We start from the raw sequence: 12,497 nt of genomic DNA on the forward strand, positions 1-12,497 counted from the left end.
GTTTCTCCACTGCTGGAGGGAGAAAGGCAGAGAAAGGAAAGAGAGATAAACTATCAAGAGACTAACTCCACCCAGCTAAGATCTGTCACCTTGTGAAGATGTTTGTCGCTAGCCAAGAGCCTAAGGTTAGGGATAATGAATTCCAGTTTCACCTGTTTCCTGGCTACACAACCATGCAACCCAGAAAGCTTCATCACAAGGAAACATGCTGACAGCAGCCTGTGTTCTTTCTGTTCTCATACAGCCTGTATGAGGAGATGACAGGTAATAGATAGGTTACTTACTGGGTCAGCAGAAGACATTCATGTCCTGTGGTGACGAGGATGATGTGAGGACATATACTGAGTAGAAAAGCTGCAATGACATTGCTTCTGTGTGACTTTATACAAATGACATCTCTTAACATCCTCCGTGGAAAGACTGGCTGAAGAGGAAGCAGACGTCACCACAATGCTGAGCGTTTTCTCTGCAGACCTTAGGGAGGCCCAGACACCAACTTGCCACCCATCCAAGCAAGTTTTAGATGTAGGATTCTTAGTTCTGGCTCTGTTGAAGTTAATAGGAGCTTTTCCTTCACTAGAGCAAAGTGACCTCTATAAAGCCCTTTGTTGTCCTGCATCTCTATAAGGGACTGATTGTGTTATCCAAGCAGAAAACGGTGGAAGTCCTTTTGATGCTTGGGTAACCCCTTGTTAGTGTAGTAGGGCACTCTTCATTTCAGATCTTACAGATAAGTCTGTCAAGCTGCAGAATGTGAAATGACCATCATTTTGCATGTAACAGTCAACACATTTTCCATGTCTTTACATTTGCTTATTAAATCATGGCCAACCCAATTAAATCACTGTGCAAATCAGAACAGGCAAGAAATTCCTCAGCCTTCGTCGTAATTTGCACCATTAGGAAAGGTGATAAACTGAGCAGGAGGGAGACGGGATGAAGAGGAGAACAGGCAGAAAAGTGTAAACCAATTAGCAATCTTGTCAGGAGCCTTCCTCAGTATGTTTGCTCCATATGAAGGTTTTTCAAGCTGATTTGGAGAAAAGAGAGACTTGCAGTCTAGCCTTGGGCTGGAGACTCGTGAAACAGAAAAAGCTTTGCTGCTACCTGAAAGCCTGGTTTTGCTTGGGACTCCCAAACAAAACTTTCCCTTTCTCTTGAAAGGGCTTCCTATCAGAAGGAGTGGCCAGATGCTGTGTTGCACAACACTAGCCAATTTCAGCAGGACCAGAGCATCAAGAACAACCAAGGACAGAAGTTGGTCCTAAGTACTTTGGTCAGTTTTCATGTTGTGTGTATTTTGGCTTTCACTGCTATAACACTGATAAACAGATGGCTTCATAGTCCATTACAGCTTTGGGTTACTATTTTGCAAGCATGCAAATGATATTGCTGTGTTGCATAGTGCGGTTATTTACTGCTAATTGCTAAGCTGTCGATCATTATTATATTCTGTGGTGACAGGGTTTGTATTTGCATAGTTTAAGCTATCCATCCTATCTAAAATTAGCATGTGGCTTCTTTAGAAAAAGTTATCAGTGCTAAAAGAAACCATCATAGAATTGACTGGGGTAAAATATCTCTGGGCTTTTTTGTATGCATAAACTGACACTTATCTGTGAGGACTATGAAAAACAGCGAGATCTAACTGAAGTTTGCAAACAATGTCCCACCCCAGGGTCTGCATAGTATTTTCCTTTGTGTCCTGGCTAAGGGCACAGAGAGGATCACAGACCCCATCCTAGCGTTGTTTACTTTGGGAACAATCAGTAATGTATGAATAATAATGCCACCCTCTGACCATGACTAATTGAATTGCAGCATGCTGCGGAGGCAGTGAGAAAGCTTTGCTAGCTGCTAGTCTATCAGTGTTGTTTTTCAAGTAGCAGCAGACAATGATTGATGCTGATGTGCTTTCAAACAAGTATCCTTAAACACCTAATGTTAGCACGTATGGACCTGCAGTTTGAGCTTCTATTAAACTTGAGCCTGGATTTATTCTTTTATTTATTTATTTTGTTAAAGCAAGCTCCAGATTCTTTTGGAGACCGCATTTTCTGCTCAGACAAAGTTCCCTTTGCACCAGTCTCTCAATGCAAAGCAGCCTTGAAGCAGTTTGAAGTGTAATTTACACCAGCGCTCCCTGCTAAAAGGCCCTTTTCCATTACTGGCGTGTTATAAAGAAGCCTGGGGAATCAGGCCTGTTTTTCCATGGGAATATGACAAAAGACAGCATTGTATAGCTGTCTGTTCCCACTGGAGAGCAATCTGCTCAAGAACAACAGTCATGCAGGGTCAGTCCAAAGAAACCTTCAGCAGTGGCTGGTAGCAAGGGTGAGGGACTGGATATAAAGCATCAGGGCATGGACATGACTTCCATTTGGTTTAATGTCTATCAGATGTACTTGAGAGGCTGAGAAAACCAGTAGTTCATAAATTAGGAGGAGAAGTCAGGACTGATGCCGTAGGCTGGTACTGTCTATCACCAGAACAGGGAGTAAGGTGGGAAGACTGCTGCCCATGAGTGAATGGAGAGTGTTGGACCTCTGTGGTAGTGGTTCAAATCTGGCCAAAATCTGTTCGGTCTGAAAGTTGAAAAGGAAAGCATGGGTCAAAAAACCCAGTTCCTAGATGAGAATGACAGCTACCTCCAAGGTCTTGCTGTTGCAGGTGTTTCTCCCTGCCAGTCTAGCTCCTTGATGCAGAGGATGGGGAGGTGAAAAGGAGCTTTGCTTGCACTTTTACAGCAATTCTAGGTCCCAGATCCTCTGAGGAGGAAGATAGCAAGCCTTTCTCTACCCTACCCAACATCTTTTCCTCCTTCACTCCCCACTCTTAGTGTGCATGTTACCGAGGCATCTGGTGTCCCTAGGCAAAAATATGGATCCTGTCATGCTAGTCACACAGACAGGATACATTTTCTCCCTCTCTCCTGGTGCTCTAAACCCTTCTTCTCATCTGCCTGCTCTGTTATTATCCTAATTTTATGGCTGTGGAAACTGAGGCGTAGTGAGATGTGACTTGAACAAGGTCACGCAAGCTGTTTACCACAGTTTAGTTTCCTGCTCTCCTGACTACAAAGTCAGTACTTTAATCATGGGATGATCCTTTGTACCAAGACTAGATGGTTATTTACTAACAGTGGAGAAGAGAGCTGGTAATATTAAACTGTATGAATGGGAAAGAAATCATGAAGTCTCAGCATCAGAACCAGCCACCTACTCCAGGAACAGAGGAAATACCTACTAAAAATTGCTGCTTCTCTCATCACAGATGCAATCTTTGCTGGAAGCAGCACTTGGGCCAAGAGAAGATCCCTATTTGGCAGCAGCAGGTCCATCCTGTTACCTTCAGGGGCCTTTAGGTGCCATTGTGACTGACCTCCCAGGGATTAAACTGGTGACATCTCAAACCACACCTCTAGTCTCCAGAGCATCAGTTTTGTGCAGAAAGTAATACTGCTAGCAGTGGATCTGGTGGAGCCTGTCTTTTGTGATGTTTTTTGAACACCAAGCAAAAGGGCTGCTAATCAGCCTTCCCCATCAGTAAAACAACAGTTTCAGGGATCTTCAGTTCAAACACATGCAATTTTCCATAGTCAAGTACTATAGCAGGATGGGATGGAGAACCCCTTCTAATGGGACATAGGGGTAAGTCTATTCCATGGGCCCCCAACCCCCTCCCAAGCCGACACTGGGAAGAACCTCAAGCTTGGGGACACCTCCTTTCCAGGTGCCTGCACTGGAGCTGGTGACAGCTGTGGCCAGGTCCCCAGAGAGGATCTTGGCACTGGAAAGGTGTGTGATGTGCCCTTGTCTCTGGGCCTAGAACGAGAGAAAAATTTGTAGGCTGGACCAACAGGCAGCATGGACCTGGGTACAGGGCATGGGCAAGCAGGCATTCTTAACTGAGAGGCTTTGCAGAGCATGGATCTAACACATGAGTATTCAGTGCCACACAGGCTGGGCTGGTGCTTGTTGTTGTTAGTTTTTATCTTATTTCTGGTTTTAAAGCACCTAGAGCAGCTTGTAAAGCACCCGTACAGGCCCTCCCTCAGAGAGCCCATTGAGTCACAGGATGTGGGACATGGCGGGCTTTGCACGCCTTCCAAGTTGAATCCCTCCACAGAGCTAGCAAGGCAAATACCCAGTGCCGGCCCTGTGTGAGAACGATATTTTACTTGATTAAAAGAAGGACAGGAAGTTCATTAAATTCCGTGTAAATCCTTTCTTTATAAATACGATTAAGTGAAACGTTAGTGATTTATTTTCTCCTTCTGTCTTTAGATTTTCAGAGTCTAGATGCCAGCCATTGGAATCTGGTCCAAACCTCAAGCACCGGCCTTGTTTATAAGTCAACAAAAGCCTTGTTTATAGACTGAAAGCCAAATGAAAATCTGTACTTTGGACCAACTCTAATGATCATTCTTCAGTGGGATAAAAAGTGTTGTGTCAAAATGTGTCGCTAATCTTCATCTTGAATCTTTTTCCAACTTTTTGTTGTTGCCATGTAAAAGCCAAAACACAAAACCCCAGCACACAGCACAATTGTAACTACTTGCTCACCAACCCCATGGTGATATTACTTGCTTCAAAAGACTCTTGCTGGTCTGTCTTTGCCTTATATTTAGAGGCACACCACTACTTGTAAGGACCCACTGTGCTCAGTGTGTACAAATGTATGAAGCAGAGACTGCTCTGATGTGTGTACTATAGACAAAACCATATTAGAGAAAAGAGAAATTTATTGTCTCTTGGAGAATGGGAGCACAGCAAAGCTAAAGGCAAATGTTTGAAAAACACCTTACTTTTACTGAAGTATTTGAGGATAAGTTTAGATGCTTCCTGGAGCACAGTCAGTGCCCACCTGAGCTGATGAACATACAGTGCAACAACCTTATGTATATCCAACATACATCCAAGCCCCTTATGGTGACATGTGATTGGTCCTTCCAGCTTTAGATCCACCTTAGGACACTGCCAGCATCAGGCCCCTCACAGAGACCTGTTGATTTGGGTCTGGTACTGAGCTCATGCTAGGTCCTGTCCAGAGCATGTTCAGTGTCATCCTGCCCGGTGTGAACATGCCCAAAGGGAAATGGTCACATCATGTTAGCACCCAGAGACAGCTCTTGCCATCTGAAATGACTGGGGGATGATTCAGTAATGGGGATAAATATTGCTTGTGAGGGTCCCTTTATCCAGTGAACAGTTACACTCTTGACAACAATTTCAGAGAGTTTCATTCCTCTTCCAAAGGCATTGAGGGTTCACAGGAGCATCCAAATCACACCTTCCAGGCAGAGGCTCACCACTGCCCTTTGCAGCCCATCTACAGTGCCCCTAGACCTGCTCCAATGGAAACCTCTCATTTGGAGCACCTTGGCTTCCCGTGTCCAACCTCCCACTGCTTAGAGGAGCTGCGAATTTCAGAGGCCTTAATGCTATCTGGGAACCAAGCTTTCCCGGGGGAGCATAACAGGTTGATTGAGAGGCTAATAAATGTCTCTTATAGGCTGGTCTACAATAAAAATGGCAGCTGGAAGCTGTGGAGGCATTTGCCTTGGAAGAAGTAGACCTAATTCGTTAGCATTTCCACTGGTGTACGTTTGCTTACACAATGCTCCAACCTTGCTCTGTCCCCTTGTCTTCTGATCTGTTCCCAGCAGAACAAGGCCTGAACACCAGTCCCTGAGTGGCTTTGAGCAGCCAATAGTTTTTTGAAAGATTAATGTATCAGAAAAATCCCTTTTCTCCTGCAATTTTCTTTCTGCCTGAGGTCCAGAGCCAGCTCTGCTGTCTGGATTGATGCAACAGTGGAAAACCTCCTGATAATCCAAGTGGGTTGTTTCTGTCTGTAGCTCTAGCTTCAGCTACAATGTGAGCTTTAAAGTCCATGCCCCTCCTATAGCAAATGAACTATTTCTTTAAGTACCTATTCTGGGTGCCTATCTAATCTCTATTATGGTGGTGTCCACAGCACTGACTCCAGAAATGTGTTTAAATTTGAGTACCTTGCAACTTTATCTCTTTTACGTGCCGAGGTGGGAGTGAGCTACTTAGACCTGTTTTACAGATGCCGAAACAGAGGCACTAAGGAAGTCAAGTCCAGATTACAAAAGGATTCAAGCAGCTAATCTCTGCTGAAAACAAATGGGAACTGGGTGCCTAACCCCTTGGGTGAATGTTACCCTAAACATCTTGTCTGGGTTTGCACGGGGAGTCTGCAATAGAGCAAAGACCTGAATGGACCTTTTCCAGTCTCCTGCAAGCATCTTTCCTTCCTACTCACACCCCAAGAGCTGCGCAGAGCATCTCCATCACCATCAGATTTGACAAATTTCTTAATTTGCTTACGTAGGGCGTTTGAATAATTCCTCTATTAAAACCTGGAAACATGCCATGTTTCAAGATGCAGCAAGCAGTGTCTGGCTGCAAAGTAGGTTCGGAGATGCTCCCGTGACTCTACTGCCCTGCACCGAGCTGCGTAAAAGGTTTTTGTGGAAATGGCATTTTTGAATGCCGCCTGGCTTGGTTTATGCGCAGAAACCTGCATTCTTGTACTGCATGCTCCATTCCACCATGGCCCGAAGAAACTCCGAACAGCAGGGCCCTAACATCATCTGTACTATATGTACACTTGGTCAGGCTGTGTAAACTTTGACATGTGGATGTCAATCTTTCTCATATTTGCAGATGGCTTTATCAGAGCGTGATTAGTTTCTAGAACAAATTTGAGCAAAAGAAAACATTACCTACAGTATGTAAGCCAACAGACCAGCTAGTTTTCAGATTTGTCTATTTACATGGGCACTGGGTGTTTTGCTAAGGCTCTCTAAAAGTGATGGTAATTGAACAGTGCCAGTATGTTAGTGGAAGCTGATGAGTTGTAAAGGTTTTATAAACAACCACGGTGGATTTGGCTATAGCCTTTCTAGTAATGTTTGTTAATCTCACTGAGCAAGTGTGCACCTAACACAATGTAAATACTCTAGAATTTGGAGGTGTCAATAGCGTAACTTTTACTGTTTGTAAAATCATTCTCTGATATCATCAGTAAGTTTACCAAATGTCCCATGGCCAAATATAATAAAAGCTTAAGTAAGCGCTTGCAGAGAAATAAGGGAAAACATGTTTGCTATTTTTATTTCTGCTGCATGTTTGTTAAAGGATCACAAATAAAATAGGACGTTGACTAATAAATACGGTCATTATCCTTATATGTTTGTAGATATCTGTGGGGCTTCCCATTTACTTAACAGAGAGGACAGTATATTTGCTTAAAATTGATAGCTCACTTAGCTGGATAGCAGTGCAAGAATTATTTCAGTTTTTCAAGGGGAATCCTTTTGAAAGCTGAGCTCCTGATGAAGCTGTCTCTGTAGCTTTCTTGATTGTTCAGCACTAAAATTATCCAGGTAAAAAGTCCATCCTTTTCTGTGTGAGAATGAAACTATAGCTGGGTTGCTGAACGTAATGCTATACTTACATCACTGGTGAAATTCAGAAATCTTTTTTAAAAACCTAATTAGCCACTAGAGGGCCCAAAATTCGTATAGAACAAAATGCGTAATACCATGACTGTGGAAAAGAAGCACACTTCAGCATGGTGTTTTCAGTCTGTGAGGAAGTAAAGGGATCTACTTTATTTTTCTTTTTTATTAATAAAAAGGGATCTAAAAAATAAAAGTACTGTGTGCATGCATATAAAGCCGCATCCAGCAATGCAGGCACTTGAGGTTAATAAACAGACCCTGTGGCTTGAAGTGTTGATGGCAGAGGGAGATGAAATGGCTGTGACATTTAAAGGAGGAATTTGTGAACCACAAATATGAGCATGACTGACACAGCATGGCAGCACATAAAATCAATACAAATAACCTAAACCTTAATACCTTGATCCTGTGGAAGAGCATTGCATTACCAGAGACTATAAGGAGCAGCAGCGATCCTGGATTTGACTGTTTTGTGCTATTGACTGTCTTGCTATGAGGCATGGGGCCAATAACAATTAGGATGTTCTTTATTAGGGAAGCTTTCCCTTCACTTTGAAAGATCTTCAGGGTAAAACATGGTGTTTTTTGGAAAATAGTTGCACCACCTTTGCAAGACCAGGAAATAGCATGTTTTTTCTTTGCAGCACAGCAGTTGGAAGAGGAACGTCTACCGTGCTACGGCTTGTCTGTGCAGTTCATTATGCAGCATGCAGGAGAGCAGCAGAGTCTAAATGCTCCATTTGCTCTTCCTTTTCCTTAACACAAGAAACACTGAGCTCATTATTCAGCTCAATGTTTAAGGCCAGATTTTCAAAGACCTCATCTCCCACTTAGTTCCTTAAATAGTGGGAACTGCTAGAGGCTGAGCATTTTGTTTTTAAGAAGCAGACACTTCATTTCACTGAAGTCTTTTGAAAAATCCAGTCCCAAGGATGTTTGCTAAGCCTTGGAAAACTGGGCCTCAGACTGTGCCTGAGATATTTCGTATTTATTAGTAGCAATTGTGGCTTTCATCAAAGAAATACAATGATGATGGATGAAGGCATAGTAAGAATATCGAGCTAGTCAGCTGTCTGTCTGTCTCTAGCTTTGCTTGAAGAAAATCGGCTTTGCTTTTGTGCTTGCTCTGTGTTAGCAAGCCTTGTTCTGCTAGTGGCTTCCATGTGCTGCAGCAGTAACATCTAATAATGAATCAATTGCAGCTTTATTTCCACGGTGAGGTCCAGTGTGCATTTGCACATACGGTGTCAGTGTTTTGTGTTACGGTGCAGGAGGAAAAACTCTTGCACAAAACAAGCTCTAGAGGTCTGTGTGGATGTAATAAAATCATTATTGTTAGTTCTGTTTGTTACTGGACATGTCGGCCTAGGCTGGGAGGTAGGAGTCTGCACTGTGAGAGCAGAGTTTGGGCTTGGCAGGTCTGTGGCTGCCTGCGTTTGCTCTCTGCAGCATAGCTGGGCAGGCCATCTGTCATCAGATTAGCTAGCAAGGTGCTTTACGGGTGCTCGCTGTTAGCATACATCCTCCTCCTCTCTTCCCCTCTGCTAGCTGCTGGACAGATTGTTGGCTCTCGCATCAGGCAAATGACAAGGCTAATCTCACTTAGGTTTGAGGTTTCAGTTTACTGGGGCTCCTAGCTCGGGTGCCCAGAGCCTAGCAGTGATCACCGTGGGCCAGGGCTGAAAATCCCCCTGTTGCTTTTCCAGCCTCCGTCCAGGCAAAACAATAACCAGGTTAACGCAGCATTAACTTCACCCGTGGCTCTGCATCTTCAAGACCCCTGGAGCAGCATGCGGGCCCAGAGGCAAGGTTAACCCCATGACTCCAGTGCTCTGTAGCATCTGGAGGCCGTGCCTTGAGCCTTGCATCTGTCCCAGCCCCTCTCCATACCAGCTAGCATATCTGTAGCTTGATCTTGCACAGAGCACCTTGGATGTAGCCTTCTGCTGACAAATGCATGAGACGGTTTGCTCCATGATTTCTTGTTGTGTAGGCCCTCGTGTTTCACTGTGACTATCTACCTTGTAACTACTGCAACCTCGCAGTGCCAATAGGTTGAGGGATGGTGAAGTCTTTGCCCAACTGCTGCAGTTTATGCTCATTTTCCTGATTGCAGAGCAAATCTGAAAACCAGCAAGGCGTGATGTAAATCAGTGGCAGCTCCACTAACAGCAAGATCAGACTATCAGTTCAAAACCTGCTGTGAAAGAGAGAAAAATCAAGCATGCAGCCGGTTCACGCTTTCCAGCACTGCCAGCTCTTAAACTCGCTGGTGCACAAACTCTTCATATCTCCTTTCTGAACCTGAAGGACAAAACCTCAGAGAAAGTGCTAAATCCAGTCCTGTGCTTCCCAGGGAGGCTTGTAAGGTAGACAAGAGGTTGCTGGCTTAAGATGCACTAAAAGTGAGAATCCTTAACAAATGAGTCTCTCTGGTACCTGGAAATAAACAATAACCACTACAAAGCTCATGTAGAAGACTGAGGCAGTGAAAAGGTGAAAGCAGTCATCATCATTTGAGTTGTGTTTGTTAATGTGTGTACAGAGGAACTCTGTTTGTTTGTAGGTCCTTAGTAGAAGTGTGTCTAATGTTGACTTTTTGAGTCTAATATTGTTTGAATTTTCTATCATGAGCCTAAGCCACGTTACCAGAGTGCTCTTTTCCTGTGATGTTTGTACGTTCATTACCTTTTAAAATGTCCTGAAGTAGTAAACAGTTAAACTGTTCTCCCAGCTATTCCCCTATTGTTAGTGACAACGGGATTACTGCCCCAGAGAACAGGTTCAGCTTGCGTTAGTAAGATGCCCTTTGTAATCACCATTTTGGCCTTTGCAATTTAACCATAAAAACAGGAGCCTGACTTTGCAATACTTACCATGACAAAGTTCCCCCCAGCAGATACCTCGGACTCTACGCAGGAATGAATGAATCACAGACGTAAGAGGCTGAAGGTTGTACTCTAAAGCTCTTTTAGGATCACAGGCAGTGCAAAAATCCTTCAGATTTGGGGTGTATGATGTATACAGCCATTTTAGAGGCCACTTCTCTTACCCAGTTTGTACTAAACTTAAGAATTAGAGTAATGGCAAAGCTGGTCCATCTGGCCTAAGACTTGCAGAGAGGGCTTAGGGACAGTGCTTGAAAAACCCAATGTCTCTGAGCAAGTGCAGTATGCACCCAGACCTGTGGTGCACTGAAGGCAGCAGATCTGGAGTCTAGGGCTGAAATGGGACCTGCCTGGGTCTGCAGTGGTCCAGGTCTGCCCTGTGCATGTGAGAAGGGAACAGGGCGAATTCCAGGTACAGTCAGTTTGGGGCTAATTTTCCACCTAAATTGGCTTCCTTCAAAACCAGGGTTCACCCCAGGGCAGGCAGCAGCCAGGGCCACAGCTGTTTTCACAGTCAATAGAAAACACACTGTTCTAGCCAATTCTTTACTAATCTTAAAGCAAATATGAAGCTTGGACACATCTCTTATCCATTTCGACAGTCCTTTTAAGGTAAGTTTACTGTTTCGCTCTATATCATTATATATGTGGGAATATTTCAACCCTTAAAACCCTTTTTTTTTTTTTTTTTTTACTTCTGGCTTCTGAGTGCTTTAACAATTAAAAAATGCAGCACAATAAGGAGACAAAACATCTCACCCTGTGAAAAATGTGTCAGAATGCAGGAGAACCTGTCTCCTGGGCACCCATTCCCAAGTGCTACATTTGCTTTTGAAATGCTTTATTGGCAACAACCACCATTCAAAAGTGACTGCACTAAAATAATATCCAGTAACTGAAATGTCTTCAAAAGGACATCATTAAAAAAATCCTGTATGAGTGTAATTTTTATTCCCTCTGTAGGTATTGAGGCTGTAAAATCCACTTTAAAACAGTGAGGGTTAAAAGCTTCCTTTTTTAAGTGAAAGCAAGATTCTCATCACAGAATCACATGACTCCAAAAAGAAAGATTTTTAAAATAAGGAAATTAACAAATATTGTACAAGTTATGAAAAACTGAGAACTGGCCATAATTATTTCTATAGCCATGGGATCTCTTTCAGTTTTATAGCGTGTGTGGCTGACCAGCACATTGAATATCATTGGAGCTAAAAGAAAAATTGAGACCAAATTTGACCCCTCTTTCATTTCAGAGAAGCTGAATATGATAAAAAGGTAGGCAGGGGAGAGGAAGAGAGAAAATGCCAGAGAAGGATGTAACAGGATAGGGAGGTGAGGATAAACATGTTTAATGACTGGACTATGGACTTTCTGCTAGCAGAGCCTCTTCCTGACCCTCTCCCAGGAGAGCATCTGGCCGATGGGCCACGGTGCCATAAATGCACTTACACATGCCCCGGGCCTCCCCGGTGTGCAGGTGTACGGGTCTATACTTGAGAGCAAGCCAGGAGCACACAGGTACCTGCACACATGCAAGGCAGGTGGCACTGGCGACTCTTGCCACGAAGAAAAGCTGGGAATTTCCCCACAGCCATCCAAATATCACCTTCTGGCACCACAGCCCATTCCAGTATATGAAGGCCCTGACCCATAAAACTCATCAAAAGGGCAGAATGACGTCTGTTGCCTTCAGTGTGTGTCAAATCACACTTTCTGGGAATTACTGAAACTAATGACGTTGCCAGGTAAGCATAATGTTTCTTTCTAGAAGTGAGAATACTTTCTATTTCTTAACCTCCCATTCTTCAAAATACCTCACACTTCTCTCAGTTTAATCCCTCAGTGCTATGTCCACACATCCCTGGATAATACATTTATACGTATAAAAAGTGTGCATGTAAAAACCTATAGGAAAAAAAAGCTATTTCCAAAACAAAAATTATGGTTCCCAAATATGCAATTATATATTCCAAAAAGAAGAACTGCTTTTTTTTTTTTTTTTTTTTTTTGTGAAAGTGTAAACCACAGCACTTTTAACTCAAATGCTGTGTCTACCCCTCCACCTCCCCAATACTGGTCCCATGTTTAGCCAGTCAAATGCTGCCTATGCAGGA

This window comes from Dromaius novaehollandiae, chromosome 3, assembly GCF_036370855.1.
Source record: "Dromaius novaehollandiae isolate bDroNov1 chromosome 3, bDroNov1.hap1, whole genome shotgun sequence".
NCBI classification, from domain to species: Eukaryota; Metazoa; Chordata; class Aves; order Casuariiformes; family Dromaiidae; genus Dromaius; species Dromaius novaehollandiae.